This window comes from Musca domestica, unplaced genomic scaffold (assembly GCF_030504385.1).
Source record: "Musca domestica strain aabys unplaced genomic scaffold, Musca_domestica.polishedcontigs.V.1.1 115, whole genome shotgun sequence".
NCBI lineage: Eukaryota > Metazoa > Arthropoda > Insecta > Diptera > Muscidae > Musca > Musca domestica.
Window position 1 is genome coordinate 32,980 of NW_026712145.1, and position 20,966 is coordinate 53,945.

Here is a 20,966-nt window from a genome sequence, read left to right on the forward strand (position 1 = left end):
CCCATATATATTATTCATCCGATTTGTTATTTTTGTCCTCCGTAGCCGTAATATGCACACTGTAACAACAATATTTGGGGAAATAAATCAAATGCAGCCCAGAAACACCTTTGCCAAATTTTATCGAGATCGGTTCAGATATGGATATAGCTCCCATATATAACTTCGTCCGATTTACCTTTTATTGTGCAACAAACGTGTAATACCAGCCCGAAAAGTGTGGAATTTGATACTTACGACCGAATTGAGTCTAGAAGCTAGTATGCCAAATTTGGTCGAAATCGGTTCAGATATAGCTATAGCTCCCATATATATTGTTCATCCGATTTGTTAGTTTTGTCCTCCGCAGCCGTAATATGCACTCCGTAACAACGATATTCAGGGAAATATATCAAATACAGCTCAGAAATATATTTGCGAAATTTTATCGAGATCGGTTCAGATTTGGATATAGCTCCCATATATAACTTCGTCCGATTTTACTTTTATTGTGCACCAAACGTCTAATATTTGCCCAAATAGGATGAAATTTGGCACTTACGACCGAATTGAGTCTAGAAGCTAGTATGTCAAATTTGGTGAATATCGGTTCAGATATAGCTATAGCTCTCATATATATTGTTCATCCGATTTGTTATTTTTGTCCTCCGTAGTCGTAATATGCACTCCGTAACAACGATATTCAGGGAAATATATCAAATACAGCTCAGAAATATATATGCCAAATTTTATCGAATCGGTTCAGATTTGGATATAGCTCCCATATATATTTTTATCTGATTTCAAATTAATTTTGCTCCAAGTCCGAATTAAAAAGATACAAATGCTTCGACATATTTAGTCCTTTGAACTTTAAAATTATAGTTATAATCATAGCATAATAACCCTTAATTGTTATGTGGAGCTCTACTAAATTAGCAAAGTGGTGTAGGGTATCATAATGTCGGCCCCGCCCGACTTTAGGACTTTTTTACTGTTTTTTTTTTTTTTTTTTTTTTTTTTTTGTTTTCGAGGGAATTTGTTGTCTGTGCTGCTCCATTGGCTGGATGACTGGCTGGCTGCTCTAACCGTTTAATGATAAACTCGTCCAAAATGTTGTTAATGTTGTTTGTCTGTTGTGTGAGCCTGGTCATGATACCGACCAACGGAACGTTCAACCGCCCACCCCTCACAACCGATAAACCCTGGATCAGATCCTCCAAAACGGAGGGTAACAATTTTGGATGCGGCCCCGTTTCTGCATGGTGTTGTGTTCTATGGTGTTGCTTGGATGTTGTGTGTGTGATCGTTTGTTTTGTTTGGCATTATTCTCCCCATGTTGTTGTTGCCTGCCGAGGTTTTGTTGACTATTTTTGGTCAGAAAAGCATGAATTTCGCCACGAAAAACCAAATTGGATGACAAGACAATTGTTTTTATGTTTTGTGGTATTTTTTCCGATTTTTTTTTTTTTTTTTTTTTTTTTTTTGGGTTCCGCAATGTTTTTTTGTCCCTGTCGCTGGTGTTTGGCCAAGCTTCACCCCTCCATTTAGCCTCGCTTTGGTTAGTCATCATCATCATCATCATCGTCGTCTTCAGCATCCTCGTCTCACTTGGGCATTCATTTGCAGACCATGATTGTGATTTACGCGGCCAAAGGTGAGTTCAATGTTGCGGCTGCTGCTCCTCCTGCAACAATAACAAAACTACCAAACAATTCGTTACAATAAACTGGGCAAAAACAGCAATTGTTGTTGTTGTTGTTTTTGTTTCCATTTGCTATTTTGGTTTGTGGGGTTAGGGATTTGTTGTTGTTGTCCTCATTGTGATATGGTGATATGTTTTTTTTTTGCCTGCTCTCGAAACAAGAACATGCATACAGACATACCGAACTCACATACTTTGGGAGAGGAGACACATCGCGAACATGTTCGTTGGCGGACTAATGCGGGTTATTGGGCCCCCAAGAGGCACAGAACTAAAAAAAATATTAGAAAAAAGAAGTGCCCGCTACCTCATCAGCGAAAAGTCCACCTTCAAATTTTAGATTTACCATTTAAATTTAGTACTCGAAATGCGAACATGTTCGTTTGCGACTTATGCGGGCTGTTGGGCCCTCAAGAGGTACAGATCTAATAAAATATTAGAAAAAAAACCAGTGCCCGCTACCTCGTCAGCGAAAAGTCCACCTTAAAATTTTAGATTCCACCAGTTCGTTTTAGTACTCGAAATGCATAATTTGTTCATCAAATTTCAGAAATTCAGCTATGTAATTTCCCCCATTACCAAAATTTAGTACCATTTAGTACCTTTTGTACAATTACAGGGTTGCCCATATTTGACGGACCCATCTGGCAACGACATAACTTTTGACAGAGATGTCACATCGCTTAATGACATACCGCGTTTGAAGCGTCAGTCCAAGCAGATTTTTACCATGAACCAGTACACGCCACGCGAGCGCTCTGAAATTTACAAGAAGTCAATTGTGAAAACTCAACGTGCTTCTAAAACATTAAAAAATGTGAGAAGTGCGCCTTCTAAGAACACCATTAAGCGTTTATACGAAAAATGTTCGACTGGTAAGGCTCTTTCTAATCCGAAGAGGCCATATAAAAGTCGACCAAGGCGATCGGCCGAGAATATCGCTGCCGTACGAGCCAGTGTTGAGAGGTCCCCAAGAACATCCCAAAAACGCCGTTCTCAGCAGTTGGGCATGGCTCGGTCCACTTTACAACGGATTATTCGCATTGATTTGCATTTGTTCCCGTACAAAATTAAATTGATGCAAAGAATGTTGCCTACGGACAAGCCTCGTCGTTTGGAATGGGCCCAAAGAGTCATGGGTCCGTCGAATATGGGCAACCCTGTACATACTTTCATAACCACAACGACCACATGAACAGCGACCCTAATATAAAGTTTCAAACTGCAAGAACTACCTGTTCACCCAATATCAAATTGTACCAAATATAGTACCATTTAGTATATTTCGTGCACTTGTAGGATGCCTCTTTAAAACAAATATGTCACCAATAGGGACCTCAATACCAAATTTGAAAATTCCTGCTTCATCTGTTGAGCCTAAACATAACTGTTAAAAATTTTGTACCATTTAGTACATTTCGCACACTTAGTACTCAATACCAAAACCACCTATAATATATAAATTTATAAAAAATATATTTTCCAACCTTGATTCTCATACTGAATTTTTAGCTCTATCCGTTCACATAATACCAAATGGTACCATTTCAGAAGTTTAGTACCATTTTCTAAATTTTCGTAACCTTGAAGTGCGAATTTCCAATAAACTTTGGCACATCTATTCATCACATCTATTCATCAGTGATTCTCATTCCAAAATTCAGAATTTCAGTTCTATCGGCTCAACGCAATTCCCATTTGTACCAAATTTGGTACCATTTAGTACACATAAGTACAAATATCCATAAAAACCTGCATCACACAATCCAATAGAAATCTTATTTCCCAATTTCCGGATTCCAGCACTATCGGTTACCATAAATCCAAATTATATCAAACTTAGTACAACTTAGTATACAGGGTGAGATAAAAAACTGCAACATATTGTTTATTGAAGCAAAGTAAATAAATGTCGGAAATAGCATCAAATATTAGAATAAGTTTAGATTTGTTCGAATTGGTCACCTTTGGCACGAATTATGACCTTCAAAAGACCAATGAAACCGTCACACGCTGCCCGAATGTTGTTCTGCGGTATAATGGCCCATTCCCGGCGAAGCGCTTTGCTTGAGGTGATCGACAATTTGGTATTTTTTAGTGCCAACCTTGCTTTCCAAAATACTTCAGACACAATAGTCCAACGGAATGGTATCCGGAGATTTTGGTGGCTGTAAATGAAGCGAAGAAGCTCATTTTGTAACCATTCTTGGGTGGCGCGTGCTGAGTGCAATGGTGCTGAGTCCTATTGGAATGTCCAAGGTCTGCGGCCAAAATGTTTGCGTGCCCAAGGCTTTAATACACCTTTACATACACGATCGATTAATAGGAGCGAAGAGCTGTTATGTCGGCCTACACCATCACCATGAACGGTGCTTGAGTTATGGTGGTCAACCGAAGGTGCACATTTTCAGCTGACCTCTTTGGCAAGTAAACACGATAATTTTGTTTGTTTACAAACTGCTGGACAACGAATGTTTTCTCATCGGAGAAAACCAAATTCGGCAGTTCACCACTTATTACGTGTGGTTTAATCTGAGCTGAGGTGAGTTCAGTCGTTGTCAGGATCAACATAAGGACCCACAATCCTTAAGTAAAACACGAGTGTTCATAATTTCAGGGTTTTATTATGATTCTCTGGTGTTTAAATTACGACTAATATGTGAAGGATGTGGTGTGATTTTTAGGTTGCTCGCTACGTATGGAGGCGGGTTACTGTTAATTCGAAGCTGTCAGCTGTTCGTGAGTTGTCGGTTCGGGAGTATTCGGGTCCTCTGAAGTTGTCGTAGGTGTGGGCTAGAAAGTATCTCGGTTGATGCCGACTCGGGAGTTGTCGGATTGCTGTCAGCTCGTGGGTATTCGGGTAGATATCGATTCGGGAGTATTCGGGTTGATGTCGATTCGGGTTGCTGTCGGCAGAAACTTTGATTAGTGGGAGCGACAAAGCGCTAGGAGCTTGCCATAAGCCAGGAGGGTGCTATGAGCGTGGAGCTTGCTAAGAGCGTGGAGCTTGCTATGAGCGTGAAGCTTGCTAAGAGCGTGGAGCTTGCTATGAGCGTGAAGCTTGCTAAGAGCGTGGAGCTTGCTATGAGCGTGGAGCTTGCTATGAGCGTAGATCTTGCTATGAGCGTGGAGCTTGCTATGAGTGTGGAGCTTGCTATGAGTGTGGAGCTTGCTGTGAGCGTGGTCGAAGCGTTTCTTAATTTAGCTCTTTTGAGTCTATTTTCTTGTTGTTGCGGTGTAAGTTCTTGCACTTTTTGGAATTTTAGTGGCTTTACCCCGAGCTCATTTTTCAATACTTGCCGAATGGAATATTGCGATACGTTCAGCCCACGAGCCATTTTTCAGCCATTGCGATGCGGGTTTCGATCACATCGCTTCTTTACTTTTCGAACCAGTTCTGCTGATGTTGCTGTTTTCTTTCCGTCCACTTCCTTGACATCGGGCTACGCTACCAGTATCACGGTAATGAGCGATGGTACGAGACACAAAAAAAAAAGAATTATTCACATTTAAATGCTGGAGTGTTCTAACGATAGCCACTTGTGGTTTTCCAGCCAAATATAAAGAAATCACACTATCACGCTTGAATTCCATCACGAATAACTTTCTTTTCTGGAAAGTTCTCAAACTATAACTGATCTAAAGCCAAATGTTGGTAGATGGTTTGATCTACAGAGTGAGATGAAAAAACTGTAACCAACTTCAGACTATTGTCATTTCCAAGCCACTCGCCCGACAGCTGTCACTGGAATAATTTTAACAGCTGTCGGGCGAGTGGCTTGGAAATGACAGTAGTCTGAAGTTGGTTACAGTTTTTTCATCTCACTCTGTAGATCATACCATCTACCAACATTTGGCTTTAGATCAGTTATAGTTTGATTTTAGAGGGAATAAATATATTAGAGGCATATCAAATTCTGAATCTAGACTGAATTCGATCGCATGTAGCAAAATTCAGGACTTTTGGACAGATATTGGCCATTTGGTGCACAATTAACTCGAAATCGGTTGAAGATGTATAAGGGAGCTATATGCAAATTTGATCAATAAAATTTGGCAGAGGTATTTCTGAGCTCTATAAGATATCTGGTACCAAATATCATTGCTGTCGAATGGGTATTACGAATGTGAGGAACTTATACACCATATCTAATGAATCATATATACGGGAGCTATATCTGAACCGATTTTCTCCTAATTCGATGTGCTTACTTCTATACTGAATTTGGTCGGATGTGCAAAAAATTCAGGCCAAAAAATCCACGTTTTTTGGTCCTTGAAAAAAATATTCTTTAAAAAATCCTTGTTTATTTGGTCCTTGAAAAAATATTCTTTAAAAAAATCCAAGTTTTTTGGTCCTCGAAAAAAATTCTTTAAAAATCCACGTTTATTTGATTCTTGGAAAAATATTCTTTAAAAAATCCACGTTAATTTGGTCATTGAAAAAATATTCTTTAAAAAATCCACGTTTATTTGGTTCTTGGAAAAATATTCTTTATAATATCCACGTGTTTTGGTCCCTGAAAAAATATTCTTAAAAAAATCCATGTTTATTTGGTCCTTAAAAAATTTTTATTTAAAAATTTGCGTTTATTTGGTCCTTGAAAAAATATCCTTTAAAAAATCCACGTTTCTTTGGTCCCTGAAAAAATATTCTTAAAAAAATCTACGTTTATTTGATCCTTAAACAAATATTCTGGCCATTTGGTGCGCTATTAACCCGAAATCGGTAGACGATATATATGAGATATTGATAAAATTTATCAGATCTATTTCTGGCGTGGGCTCTGATATCTGGTACCAAATGTTGTTGTGAAGTACTTATTACTCATGTGCGGGACTTAAACGCCAAATCGGTGTTATATGTACCAAAATTCAGATCATTTGGACTTATATTGGCACACAATTAACCTGATATTAGTAAAATATATGTGGGAGCTATATCTAAATCTAATCCGATTATCAGCAATTTCAATAGGGTTCTTCCCTGGGCCAAACAAATATTGTTTGGAAATTTTCATCACAATCGGATAATAAATGCGACCTACAAAATTTGGTTCACAAGGATATATGGACGGACGGACTGACATGCATAAATCGACTCAGAAAGTGATTATATGAAGATCCTCAAAAGTAACTATGGGTTTATCAGGCTTCCTTTTCCCTGTTAAAACAAATGCACAAGGACATAATACCCTTGCCACTATGTGGTGTAGGGTATAAAAATCGACCCCTTAGGCACTCATCCCAAATATTAAAAAAATCCTAAATTCTTGACAGGACCAATTTGTATGCAACATAAATTGAGGCAAAGTTTGAGAAGTTGTTCCCTTTCATATACCATACAGGCCCTTAGATTTTCGAAAGCCTAAGGAGAAAGTCCGTTTATGACAGCATACATGTTGTTGTTTTTGTTATTGTTTCCTCTTTTTACGGGAAGTGAAATGTATTACCCCAACGTATATATTATTCACTTTTCTACTGACATTTGCAGTTTAGTTACGATGAGTGAGCGTTGGGCCAAAACAATTTCCAGATGACGTTTTTTCTGTCTAACAGCATTTTGGCGCTCAAGTGAAAAGCCAACAGCAGAAAAAAAAATGGGGGAAAAATCTCGAGAAAGACAAAAACTCAGTTGAGTGTTAACACAACACGATTATCGTGAGGATGATTACTTTTGTGTGTTTTAAAACAAAACATATTCGAAAATGAAGCGGAACATACGAGTCAGCCAGCCAACCAGCCAGCCAGGCCAAAAACAAATTCAAAATAGCAAATGAAGAAAACAAATCTCATTTCCAAAAAAAGAGGAGAAAAGAAAAACAAAAACTGAAATAACAACAGCCACAAAATGTATGTTGCTGCCAAATGTTGTTTTCCGTTTTGACTTATTTTTCCAGCAGCAGCAGCAAAATAATCATCATCGTCCTCGTCGTCACTCTCAACAACAACAAGCGGCAGCAATTTTTTGGCTATCATCAAGCAAATAGGCATTCAGACATTCAGTCAGTCACTCATTCTGTTGTTGGCCTAAACCCGGTCATTTATTTCCACAAAAAAAAAGCAAAAAAAAAAAAAACAGAATCTGAAAAAATACCAAATCCTTAGCCAACATCCTTCTCAGTGGTCCCATTCATGGCCATCCGCCATCCCGACAAAACAACAACCAACAACATGACAATCTATATGAGTAACAACAAGTCCAAACTAACAATAATCTGAGTATGAATGTTAGTGTGTGTGTGTTTTTGGTGGTGTTGGAACTTTTTGTGTCTGTCTCTGGCCGTCGCGCATCATCATCATCGTCGTTTTTAACTTGACTTTGAATTTAAATTGAAATTTGCAAATCAGTCCAAAAAACTACAAACTACCATGTCATGTTAGAGCCAAGCGAAGAAAAAAAAAAAACAATCTCTCCAGAATAATTCCAAAAAAAAAGAAAACAAAAAAATTCAACAAACAAAATTCCGTTACAATGGAGAAAACGGAATGCAATGATATAAGTCGGGTAAAAGGGTGTTACAGAAGGGGGATGATAAATGCTGGAAGAAAATTTTCATTTATGGCTGCGAGACTCTTCAAAAAGTATTTTGCTGATAGAAATAAGCGACTGATGTTAAATGGAATCAGATTAATTAAAATTATATCAAAGATATATTTTTTTCTAATTCAGGAGTCAATATGCCTTTAATTTTTTTTTATAAAATCCAGATTTTTATAGGCTCCTGAGAAAATATTAAAAAAATTGAAGATATTTATACTTTACACCACAAGGTGGTCAGGGTATTATGTCTTTGTGCATTTGTTTATAACAGGCAAAAGGAAACGATATAGACCCATAGTTCCTTTTGATGATCTGCATAGAATCACATTCTGGGTCGATTTATGCATGTCCGTCCGTCTGTCCATGTATTTTTGTAAACAAAGTACAGTTCGCATTTATTGACCTATCCAGATGAAATTTTACACAAATCATTTGTTTGGCCCAAGGACGAACCCTATTGAAATCGGAGATAATCGGTCAAAATTTAGATATAGCTCCTGTATATATCTTCGTCCGATTTGCCTTTAATTGTGCACCAAGCGTGTAATATCAGCCCGAATTGTATGGAATTTTGCACATTCAACCAAATTAGGCCTGAAAATAAGTATGCCAAATTTCGGTTCAGATATAGCTATAGCTCCCATATATATTGTTCATCCGATTTGTTATTTTTGTCCTCCGCAGCCGTAATATGCACTCTGTAACAACAAAATTTTAGGGAAATATATCAAATACAGCTCAGAAATACATTTGCTAAATTTTATCGAGATCGGTTCAGATTTACAGCTCCCATATATAAATTCGTCCGATTTACCTTTTATTGTGCACCAAACGTCTAATATTTGTCCAAATGGGACGGAATTCGGCACTTACGACCGAATTGAGTCTAGAAGCTTGTGTGTCAAATTTGGTGAAGATCGGTTCAGATATAGCTTTAGCTCCTATATATATTGTTCATCCGATTTGTTATATTTGTTACCCACAACGGTAATATGCACTCCGTAACAACGATTCAGGGAAATTAAAATAAAAATATTTTTGAAAAATAAAACTTAGGATTTGAAGGGCCTTGAATTTTTATACCCTACAACGATATGTGTTGGGGGTATTATAAGTTTGAATAGTCCAAAAAGTTTGAAGCACCTCGAAATATTGGTCCTAAACCCATGACAATCAATAAATGGAAATGGGGTTGATGTAAGGAGGTTGGTAATTTGAGATATGGTATTGGGGTCGCTGTTGCTGGTAGGTTTTGTGACAAAGAGGGGATTTTGGAAATGTGTACTTGAAGTGCACGAAAATTACTAAATGTTACTAAATTTGATATTAAGGTCACTGTTGGTTTCTATTTTTATCAAATTTTCCACTTTAATATAATCCTTGGGAACACGTTTTTTAAAACAATTCTCGATCAAGGGTTCCTTGAAAAATATTCTCCAATAAAATCTACGATTTAGATGTCCTTGAAAAATAATTTTATTTCGGATCATAAATTGTGGCGTATCATTGAGATTTTGTTTTTTAATTCTGGTATGAAGGTCCTTAAAACCATATTCTTTAAAAAAACTCCTCGTTTATTGTTTCTATGGATCATTAACAATATATTTAAAAAAAAAAATACGTTTATTGTTATTATTCTTTAAAGAATCTACGTTTACTTGGTCTTTGAAAAAATATTCTTTAAAAAATCCACGTTTATTTGGTCCTTGAAAAAATATTCTTTAAAAAATCAACGTTTATTGGTCTTTGGGTCCTTGAAAAAATATTCTTTAAAAAATCCACGTTTATTTGGTCCTTGAAAAAATATTCTTTAAAAAATCCACGTTTATTTGGTCCTTGAAAAAATATTCTTTAAAAAATCCACGTTTATTTGGTCCTTGAAAAAATATTCTTTAAAAAATCCACGTTTATTTGGTCCTTGAAAAAATATTCTTTAAAAAATCCACGTTTATTTGGTCCTTGAAAAAATATTCTTTAAAAAATCCACGTTTATTTGGTCCTTGAAAAAATATTCTTTAAAAAATCCACGTTTATTTGGTCCTTGAAAAAATATTCTTTAAAAAATCCACGTTTATTTGGTCCTTGAAAAAATATTCTTTAAAAAATCCACGTTTATTTGGTCCTTGAAAAAATATTCTTTAAAAAATCCACGTTTGGTAGAGGTCCTTAAAAAATATTCTTTAAAAAATCCACGTTTGGTAGAGGTCCTTAAAAAATATTCTTTAAAAAATCCACGTTTGGTAGATGTAATTAAAAAATATTCTTTAAAAAATCCACGTTTGGTAGAGGTCCTTAAAAAAATATTCTTAAAAAAATCCACGTTTGGTAGAGGTCCTTAAAAAATATTCTTTAAAAAATCCACGTTTGGTAGAGGTAATTAAAAAATATTCTTTAAAAAATCCACGTTTGGTAGAGGTAATTAAAAAATATTCTTTAAAAAATCCACGTTTGGTAGAGGTCCTTGAAAAAATATTCTTTAAAAAATCCACGTTTGGTAGAGGTCCTTGAAAAAATATTCTTTAAAAAATCCACGTTTATTGGTCCTTGTATCCCTAAAAAATATTTTCTAAATTGGTCCTTAAAAAATCCACGTTTATTTGGTCCTTGAAAAAATATTCTTTAAAAAATCCACGTTTATTGGTCCTTGTATCCCTAAAAAATATTTTCTAAATTGGTCCTTAAAAAATCCACGTTTATTTGGTCCTTGAAAAAATATTCTTTAAAAATCCACGTTTATTTGGTCCTTGAAAAAATATTCTTTAAAAAATCCACGTTTATTTGGTCCTTGAAAAAATATCCTTGAAAAAATATTCTTTAAAAAATCCACGTTTATTTGGTCCTTGAAAAAATATCCTTGAAAAAATATTCTTTAAAAAATCCACGTTTATTTGGTCCTTGAAAAAATATTCTTTAAAAATCCACGTTTATTTGGTCCTTGAAAAAATATTCTTTAAAAAATCCACGTTTATTTGGTCCTTGAAAAAATATTCTTTAAAAAATCCACGTTTATTTGGTCCTTGAAAAAATATTCTTTAAAAAATCCACGTTTATTTGGTCCTTGAAAAATATTCTTTAAAAAATCCACGTTTATTTGGTCCTTGAAAAAATATTCTTTAAAAAATCCACGTTTATTTGGTCCTTGAAAAAATATTCTTTAAAAAATCCACGTTTATTTGGTCCTTGAAAAAATATTCTTTAAAAAAATCCACGTTTATTTGGTCCTTGAAAAAATATTCTTTAAAAAATCCACGTTTATTTGGTCCTTGAAAAAATATTCTTTAAAAAATCCACGTTTATTTGGTCCTTGAAAAAATATTCTTTAAAAAATCCACGTTTATTTGGTCCTTGAAAAAATATTCTTTAAAAAATCCACGTTTATTTGGTCCTTGAAAAAATATTCTTTAAAAAATCCACGTTTATTTGGTCCTTGAAAAAATATTCTTTAAAAAATCCACGTTTATTTGGTCCTTGAAAAAATATTCTTTAAAAAATCCACGTTTATTTGGTCCTTGAAAAATATTCTTTAAAAAATCCACGTTTATTGCAGTCCTTGAAAAATATTCTTTAAAAAATCCACGTTTATTTGGTCCTTGAAAAATATTCTTTAAAAAATCCACGTTTATTGCAGTCCTTGAAAAATATTCTTTAAAAAATCCACGTTTATTTGGTCCTTGAAAAATATTCTTTAAAAAATCCACGTTTATTGCAGTCCTTGAAAAATACTCTTAAAAAATCCACGTTTATTTGGTCCTTGAAAAATATTCTTTAAAAAATCCACGTTTATTTGGTCCTTGAAAAATATTCTTTAAAAAATCCACGTTTATTGCAGTCCTTGAAAAATATTCTTTAAAAAATCCACGTTTATTTGGTCCTTGAAAAATATTCTTTAAAAAATCCACGTTTATTTGGTCCTTGAAAAATATTCTTTAAAAAATCCACGTTTATTTGGTCCTTGAAAAATATTCTTTAAAAAATCCACGTTTATTGCAGTCCTTGAAAATATTCTTTAAAAAATCCACGTTTATTTGGTCCTTGAAAAATATTCTTTAAAAAATCCACGTTTATTTGGTCCTTGAAAAATATTCTTTAAAAAATCCACGTTTATTGCAGTCCTTGAAAAATATTCTTTAAAAAATCCACGTTTATTTGGTCCTTGAAAAATATTCTTTAAAAAATCCACGTTTATTGCAGTCCTTGAAAAATATTCTTTAAAAAATCCACGTTTATTTGGTCCTTGAAAAATATTCTTTAAAAAATCCACGTTTATTTGGTCCTTGAAAAATATTCTTTAAAAAATCCACGTTTATTTGGTCCTTGAAAAATATTCTTTAAAAAATCCACGTTTATTTGGTCCTTGAAAAATATTCTTTAAAAAATCCACGTTTATTGCAGTCCTTGAAAAATATTCTTTAAAAAATCCACGTTTATTTGGCCCTTGAAAAATATTCTTTAAAAAATCCACGTTTATTGCAGTCCTTGAAAAATATTCTTTAAAAAATCCACGTTTATTTGGTCCTTGAAAAAATATTCTTTAAAAAATCCACGTTTATTTGGTCCTTGAAAAAATATTCTTTAAAAAATCCACGTTTATTTGGTCCTTGAAAAAATATTCTTTAAAAAATCCACGTTTATTTGGTCCTTGAAAAAATATTCTTTAAAAAATCCACGTTTATTTGGTCCTTGAAAAAATATTCTTTAAAAAATCCACGTTTATTTGGTCCTTGAAAAATATTCTTTAAAAAATCCACGTTTATTTGGTCCTTGAAAAATATTCTTTAAAAAATCCACGTTTATTGCAGTCCTTGAAAAATATTCTTTAAAAAATCCACGTTTATTTGGTCCTTGAAAAATATTCTTTAAAAAATCCACGTTTATTTGGTCCTTGAAAAATATTCTTTAAAAAATCCACGTTTATTTGGTCCTTGAAAAATATTCTTTAAAAAATCCACGTTTATTGCAGTCCTTGAAAAATATTCTTTAAAAAATCCACGTTTATTTGGTCCTTGAAAAATATTCTTTAAAAAATCCACGTTTATTTGGTCCTTGAAAAATATTCTTTAAAAAAATCCACGTTTATTGCAGTCCTTGAAAAATATTCTTTAAAAAATCCACGTTTATTTGGTCCTTGAAAAATATTCTTTAAAAAATCCACGTTTATTTGGTCCTTGAAAAATATTCTTTAAAAAATCCACGTTTATTGCAGTCCTTGAAAAATATTCTTTAAAAAATCCACGTTTATTTGGCCCTTGAAAAATATTCTTTAAAAAAATCCACGTTTATTGCAGTCCTTGAAAAATATTCTTTAAAAAAATCCACGTTTATTTGGTCCTTGAAAAAATATTCTTTAAAAAATCCACGTTTATTTGGTCCTTGAAAAAATATTCTTTAAAAAATCCACGTTTATTTGGTCCTTGAAAAATATTCTTTAAAAAATCCACGTTTATTTGGTCCTTGAAAAAATATTCTTTAAAAAATCCACGTTTATTTGGTCCTTGAAAAAATATTCTTTAAAAAATCCACGTTTATTTGGTCCTTGAAAAAATATTCTTTAAAAAATCCACGTTTATTTGGTCCTTGAAAAAATATTCTTTAAAAAAATCCACGTTTATTTGGTCCTTGAAAAAATATTCTTTAAAAAATCCACGTTTATTTGGTCCTTGAAAAAAATATTCTTTAAAAAATCCACGTTTATTTGGTCCTTGAAAAAATATTCTTTAAAAAATCCACGTTTATTTGGTCCTTGAAAAAATATTCTTTAAAAAATCCACGTTTATTTGGTCCTTGAAAAAATATTCTTTAAAAAATCCACGTTTATTTGGTCCTTGAAAAAATATTCTTTAAAAAATCCACGTTTATTTGGTCCTTGAAAAAATATTCTTTAAAAAATCCACGTTTATTTGGTCCTTGAAAAAATATTCTTTAAAAAAATCCACGTTTATTTGGTCCTTGAAAAAATATTCTTTAAAAAAATCCACGTTTATTTGGTCCTTGAAAAAATATTCTTTAAAAAATCCACGTTTATTTGGTCCTTGAAAAAATATTCTTTAAAAAATCCACGTTTATTTGGTCCTTGAAAAAATATTCTTTAAAAAATCCACGTTTATTTGGTCCTTGAAAAAATATTCTTTAAAAAATCCACGTTTATTTGGTCCTTGAAAAAATATTCTTTAAAAATCCACGTTTATTTGGTCCTTGAAAAAATATTCTTTAAAAAATCCACGTTTATTTGGTCCTTGAAAAAATATTCTTTAAAAATCCACGTTTATTTGGTCCTTGAAAAAATATTCTTTAAAAAATCCACGTTTATTTGGTCCTTGAAAAAATATTCTTTAAAAAATCCACGTTTATTTGGTCCTTGAAAAAATATTCTTTAAAAAATCCACGTTTATTTGGTCCTTGAAAAAATATTCTTTAAAAAATCCACGTTTATTTGGTCCTTGAAAAAATATTCTTTAAAAAATCCACGTTATTTGGTCCTTGAAAAAATATTCTTTAAAAAATCCACGTTTATTGGTCCTTGAAAAAATATTCTTTAAAAAATCCACGTTTATTTGGTCCTTGAAAAAATATTCTTTAAAAAATCCACGTTTATTTGGTCCTTGAAAAAATATTCTTTAAAAAATCCACGTTTATTTGGTCCTTGAAAAAATATTCTTTAAAAAATCCACGTTTATTTGGTCCTTGAAAAAATATTCTTTAAAAAATCCACGTTTATTTGGTCCTTGAAAAAATATTCTTTAAAAAATCCACGTTTATTTGGTCCTTGAAAAAATATTCTTTAAAAAATCCACGTTTATTTGGTCCTTGAAAAAATATTCTTTAAAAAATCCACGTTTATTTGGTCCTTGAAAAAATATTCTTTAAAAAATCCACGTTTATATTTGGTCCTTGAAAAAATATTCTTTAAAAAATCCACGTTTATTTGGTCCTTGAAAAAATATTCTTTAAAAAATCCACGTTTATTTGGTCCTTGAAAAAATATTCTTTAAAAAATCCACGTTTATTTGGTCCTTGAAAAAATATTCTTTAAAAAATCCACGTTTATTTGGTCCTTGAAAAAATATTCTTTAAAAAATCCACGTTATTTGGTCCTTGAAAAAATATTCTTTAAAAAATCCACGTTTATTTGGTCCTTGAAAAAATATTCTTTAAAAAATCCACGTTTATTTGGTCCTTGAAAAAATATTCTTTAAAAAATCCACGTTTATTTGGTCCTTGAAAAAATATTCTTTAAAAAATCCACGTTTATTTGGTCCTTGAAAAAATATTCTTTAAAAAATCCACGTTTATTTGGTCCTTGAAAAAATATTCTTTAAAAAATCCACGTTTATTTGGTCCTTGAAAAAATATTCTTTAAAACATCCACGTTTATTTGGTCCTTGAAAAAATATTCTTTAAAAAATCCACGTTTATTTGGTCCTTGAAAAAATATTCTTTAAAAAATCCACGTTTATTTGGTCCTTGAAAAAATATTCTTTAAAAAATCCACGTTATTTGGTCCTTGAAAAAATATTCTTTAAAAAATCCACGTATATTTGGTCCTTGAAAAAATATTCTTTAAAAAATCCACGTTTATTTGGTACTTGAAAAAATATTCTTTAAAAAAATCCACGTTTATTTGGTCCTTGAAAAAATATTCTTTAAAAAGTCCACGTTTATTTGGTCCTTGAAAAAATATTCTTTAAAAAATCCACGTTTATTTGGTCCTTGAAAAAATATTCTTTAAAAAATCCACGTTTATTTGGTCCTTGAAAAAATATTCTTTAAAAAATCCACGTTTATTTGGTCCTTGAAAAAATATTCTTTAAAAAATCCACGTTTATTTGGTCCTTGAAAAAATATTCTTTAAAAAATCCACGTTTATTTGGTCCTTGAAAAAATATTCTTTAAAAAATCCACGTTTATTTGGTCCTTGAAAAAATATTCTTTAAAAAATCCACGTTTATTTGGTCCTTGAAAAAATATTCTTTAAAAAATCCACGTTTATTTGGTCCTTGAAAAAATATTCTTTAAAAAATCCACGTTTATTTGGTCCTTGAAAAAAATGTTCTTTAAAAAATCCACGTTTATTTGGTCCTTGAAAAAATATTCTTTAAAAAATCCACGTTTATTTAAGTCCTTGAAAAAATAATCTTTAAAAAATCCACGTTTATTTAAGTCCTTGAAAAAATAATCTTTAAAAAATCCACGTTTATTTTTGATCCTTGAAAAATATTCTTTAAGAAATCCACGTTTATTTTTGATCCTTGAAAAATATTCTTTAAGAAATCCACGTTTATTTTTGATCCTTGAAAAATATTCTTTAAGAAATCCACGTTTATTTTTGATCCTTGAAAAATATTCTTTAAGAAATCCACGTTTATTTTTGATCCTTGAAAAATATTCTTTAAGAAATCCACGTTTATTTTTGATACTTGAAAAATATTCTTTAAGAAATCCACGTTTATTTTTGATCCTTGAAAAATATTCTTTAAGAAATCCACGTTTATTTTTGATCCTTGAAAAATATTATTTAAGAAATCCACGTTTATTTCTGATCCTTGAAAAATATTCTTTAAGAAATCCACGTTTATTTTTGATCCTTGAAAAATATTCTTTAAGAAATCCACGTTTATTTTTGATCCTTGAAAAATATTCTTTAAGAAATCCACGTTTATTTTTGATCCTTGAAAAATATTCTTTAAGAAATCCACGTTTATTTCTGGTCCTTGAGAAAATATTATTTAAAAAATCCACGTTTATTTGGTCCTTGAAAAAATATTCTTTAAAAAATCCACGTTTACTTATTTGGTCCTTGAAAAAATATTCTTTAAAAAATCCACGTTTATTTGGTCCTTGAAAAAATATTCTTTAAAAAATCCACGTTTATTTGGTCCTTGAAAAAATATTCTTTAAAAAATCCACGTTTACTTATTTGGTCCTTGAAAAAATATTCTTTAAAAAATCCACGTTTATTTGGTCCTTGAAAAAATATTCTTTAAAAAATCCACGTTTACTTATTTGGTCCTTGAAAAAATATTCTTTAAAAAATCCACGTTTACTTATTTGGTCCTTGAAAAAATATTCTTTAAAAAATCCACGTTTACTTATTTGGTCCTTGAAAAAATATTCTTTAAAAAATTCACGTTTACTTATTTGGTCCTTGAAAAAATATTCTTTAAAAAATCCACGTTTACTTATTTGGTCCTTGAAAAAATATTCTTTAAAAAATCCACTTTTACTTATTTGGTCCTTGAAAAAATATTCTTTAAAAAATCCACGTTTACTTATTTGGTCCTTGAAAAAATATTCTTTAAAAAATCCACGTTTATTTGGTCCGTGAAAAAATTTTCTTTAAAAAATCCACGTTTATTTGGTCCTTGAAAAAATATTCTTTAAAAAATCCACGTGTATTTGGTCCTTGAAAAAATATTCTTTAAAAAATCCACGTTTGGTAGAGGTCCTTGAAAAAATATTCTTTAAAAAATCCACGTTTATTTGGTCCTTGAAAAAATATTCTTTAAAAAATCCACGTGTATTTGGTCCTTGAAAAAATATTCCTTAAAAAATCCACGTTTGGTAGAGGTCCTTGAAAAAATATTCTTTAAAAAATCCACGTTTATTTGGTCCTTGAAAAAATATTCTTTAAAAAATCCACGTGTATTTGGTCCTTGAAAAAATATTCTTTAAAAAATCCACGTTTATTTGGTCCTTGAAAAAATATTCTTTAAAAAATCCACGTTTATTTGGTCCTTGAAAAAACTAGTCTTTAAAAAATCCACGTTTATTTAGTCCTTGAAAAATAGTCTTTAAAAAATCCACGTTTATTTTAGTCCTTGAAAAATATTCTTTAAAAAATCCACGTTTATTTGGACCTTGAAAAAATATAATAATAAAAATATTCTATTCAAAATTCCACCTTTCCTTTTGTATCACCCTTTCGTTATCTAAACACAGTTGCATTTTATTTACGCTATTTAGCCTGAATCAAAAGCTGAAAAAAAACTGAACAACTTTGAGAAAACATAAAAGTCACGTTACTAAACTACATATTATTAGAATTAATTTTCGAAAATGTGTTCAGACATTTCCGAAGTTTGCCAAGACGACGACGGATAAGAGTATTACGTGCTGACAAACCGAAAGACAAATGGTGTTTTGGCAAAGTGTGCCAAAAAAAGAAAGAACAACAATTGAAATAGTTTTTTTGAATTAAGTTTCCAGTAGTTCGGAGGTGTAAAGGTGGGAATTTAATGATGCTATAAAAGAAAAATTGGAAGAAATGGAAAATTATGGCAATAATCCAAGATTTTTTTTTTTAAATTTTTGAGCTGATATTTTTTTTTGCCTAGTTTTTCGATTTTTCCAATATTTCTCCTCCTAGAAATTCCAATATTTCTCACTTGCAAAATAATGATACACTCTTGGCAATTAACTGAACCGAACTTGATTAAATTATAAATAATGTAGAACAATTCAGCCAGCAGCAGCCATGACATTGATGAAGAACTTCAAATTAAATTCCGCCTCAACAACGAACATCCTTAACAAGAACAACAAGAATTGCAGCAGCAACAACACGAACAACAACTAAATATCTATTAGCCTAAATATTTTCAGTTGATTGATGTTCATCAACGGCAAAATTGCTTTTTGTTGTTGTTTTCCGGAGCATAATTAAAAGCAAATGTGGTCGGTTACCAAAAATGAAAATTAAATTAAGACCAGACATTAGGAAAACCGAATGAATGGAGCTGTGGAAAGTGCCAATTTAAGAAGCATGCCTGCCATCACGTTGAGTCAAGTCAAGGAGAGGCCTATAATTTATTTAAAACTTGAGAAATTAAATTAATTATTATCAATTTTCGAATGAGGGGAGATGCGATAAGATAAGGCGCAGATGAGGATATTTAATAAAGGAAAGGAAGGATGGGAAAATTCCAATATTTCAACAAAAAAATAAACTTCAACAAAATGTTGTTTAATTGAATTAAATTGAGGTTAGTGTACATTTATTTTTTTTATTGGCATAGATGTGTATCTGTGTGTGAGTGTCTGTTTGTGTAGTTGCCATAGTGAAAGTAAGGATACAATGGACCCCTTTCTGCGTATCATAGCCTTTATATACCTATATGTACATTTGTTTGTGTATTGGATAGGCATTACAGCAGCCCATGATTTATGATAGAATCATCCTTCAGCATCAGGGAAAGGGGTTTAACTATAATTTTCAATTGAAATCCATCAATTAAAGAATACTCTTAAATTAATTGAAATATTTGCAATAAAAATTAAATTTATTCATCAACATTTATTTGCATACACACACGCCTGCCTCGCTGCATAAATAAACATCAAGTGAGGGGGGCGAAATGTTATTAAACAATGTAAAAGTATAAAAAATGTGTATATATATAAAATTGAAATATGAACGGTAAATAAAAGGGTTGTAGAGTCTTTTAAAGAAGAAGAAGAAAAATGCCTATTTTTACATTGAAATAATAAAGGGTGTCTATTTTTCTATTTTCAGATTCATCTACTGGAATTTCGGAAGGAAAGAGGTAAGTCGTAATGTACATTACTACCACAATAGTCTTTAATTGAATAGCTGTGAATTTTATTATCTTCATGACCCACTTTAGGATCAAAATGTACGTATTAGATTATATCTACTATAGTCTTACAGAGATCCACCTAATGTCTCAGAAAAGGGTCATGTGGAATGATAGGAAAATATAGTATAACATCTAGAAACTGAAATTTGCAAATGTGGTTTGAATTTCTAGGCCAAGTTTTTTTTAGAGTATTCTTTGTATTTATGAACCAAAATAGATTCCAATATTTCCACATCTTAAGGATAATCTAGGTCAGGGCGTTAAAATTTAGAAAATGAGTTTTTTATTTCGGAAGATTTATGTTAAGCAGGTGGTTAGGAATACATAACAGGAATCCAAACCACCTATAATGTGGTCCATTTTAACTGTTAACTATTAACCGATGGCCATCTAAAATGCTAGCTGTTTTTCCTAATATTTTACCTCATGCCAAATTCCGCGTCGATTTGTTGTTAAATGTGTTCTGCTGAGTGACTGAAAATTTCGTGACGATCTGACGATAATTGCGACCTTTGTGAAATAATAGTCTGGTAAGGTATAAAAACGAATTAAAATATACAAAAAAAATCTCAAAATATAATAAAAAATATTGACATTTTTATTAGCATATTTTTACGCCACTTTCCAGATTTTATCTTTTTTAGGCAAAAGGCCATTAAGAATTGGTCAGAATTGTCAAAATCAGTCTAGCTGTTCTTGGAGGAGGATATATTAGCGTTGTCATTCCGTTTGTAACTCCTCGAAATATTCAAGATAGACATTCTGTATTTTGATGATTTTAGCGACATTATTCACTGGAATTGTTTCATATTTGGCATTTGAAGATCGAAATGGATACTACAGCCTGAGACAGAAAATTGTCTGTGCAAGACCACGTCTTCGTATACCCCCTTATAACGGTACCTCCCTATTTTCGGTGTTTTGATGATTTTAGCGACATTATTCACCGGAATTGTTTCAAAGTTGGTGTTTGAAGTTCGAAATGGATACTACAGCCTAAGGCAGAAAATTGTCTATGCAGGTCCACGTCTTCGTATAGCCCCCATATAACGGTACCTCCCAATATTCTGTATTTTAATGATTTTAGCGTCATTATTCACCGTAGTGGTTCCAAATTACGTATTTATAGTTCGTAATGGGAACT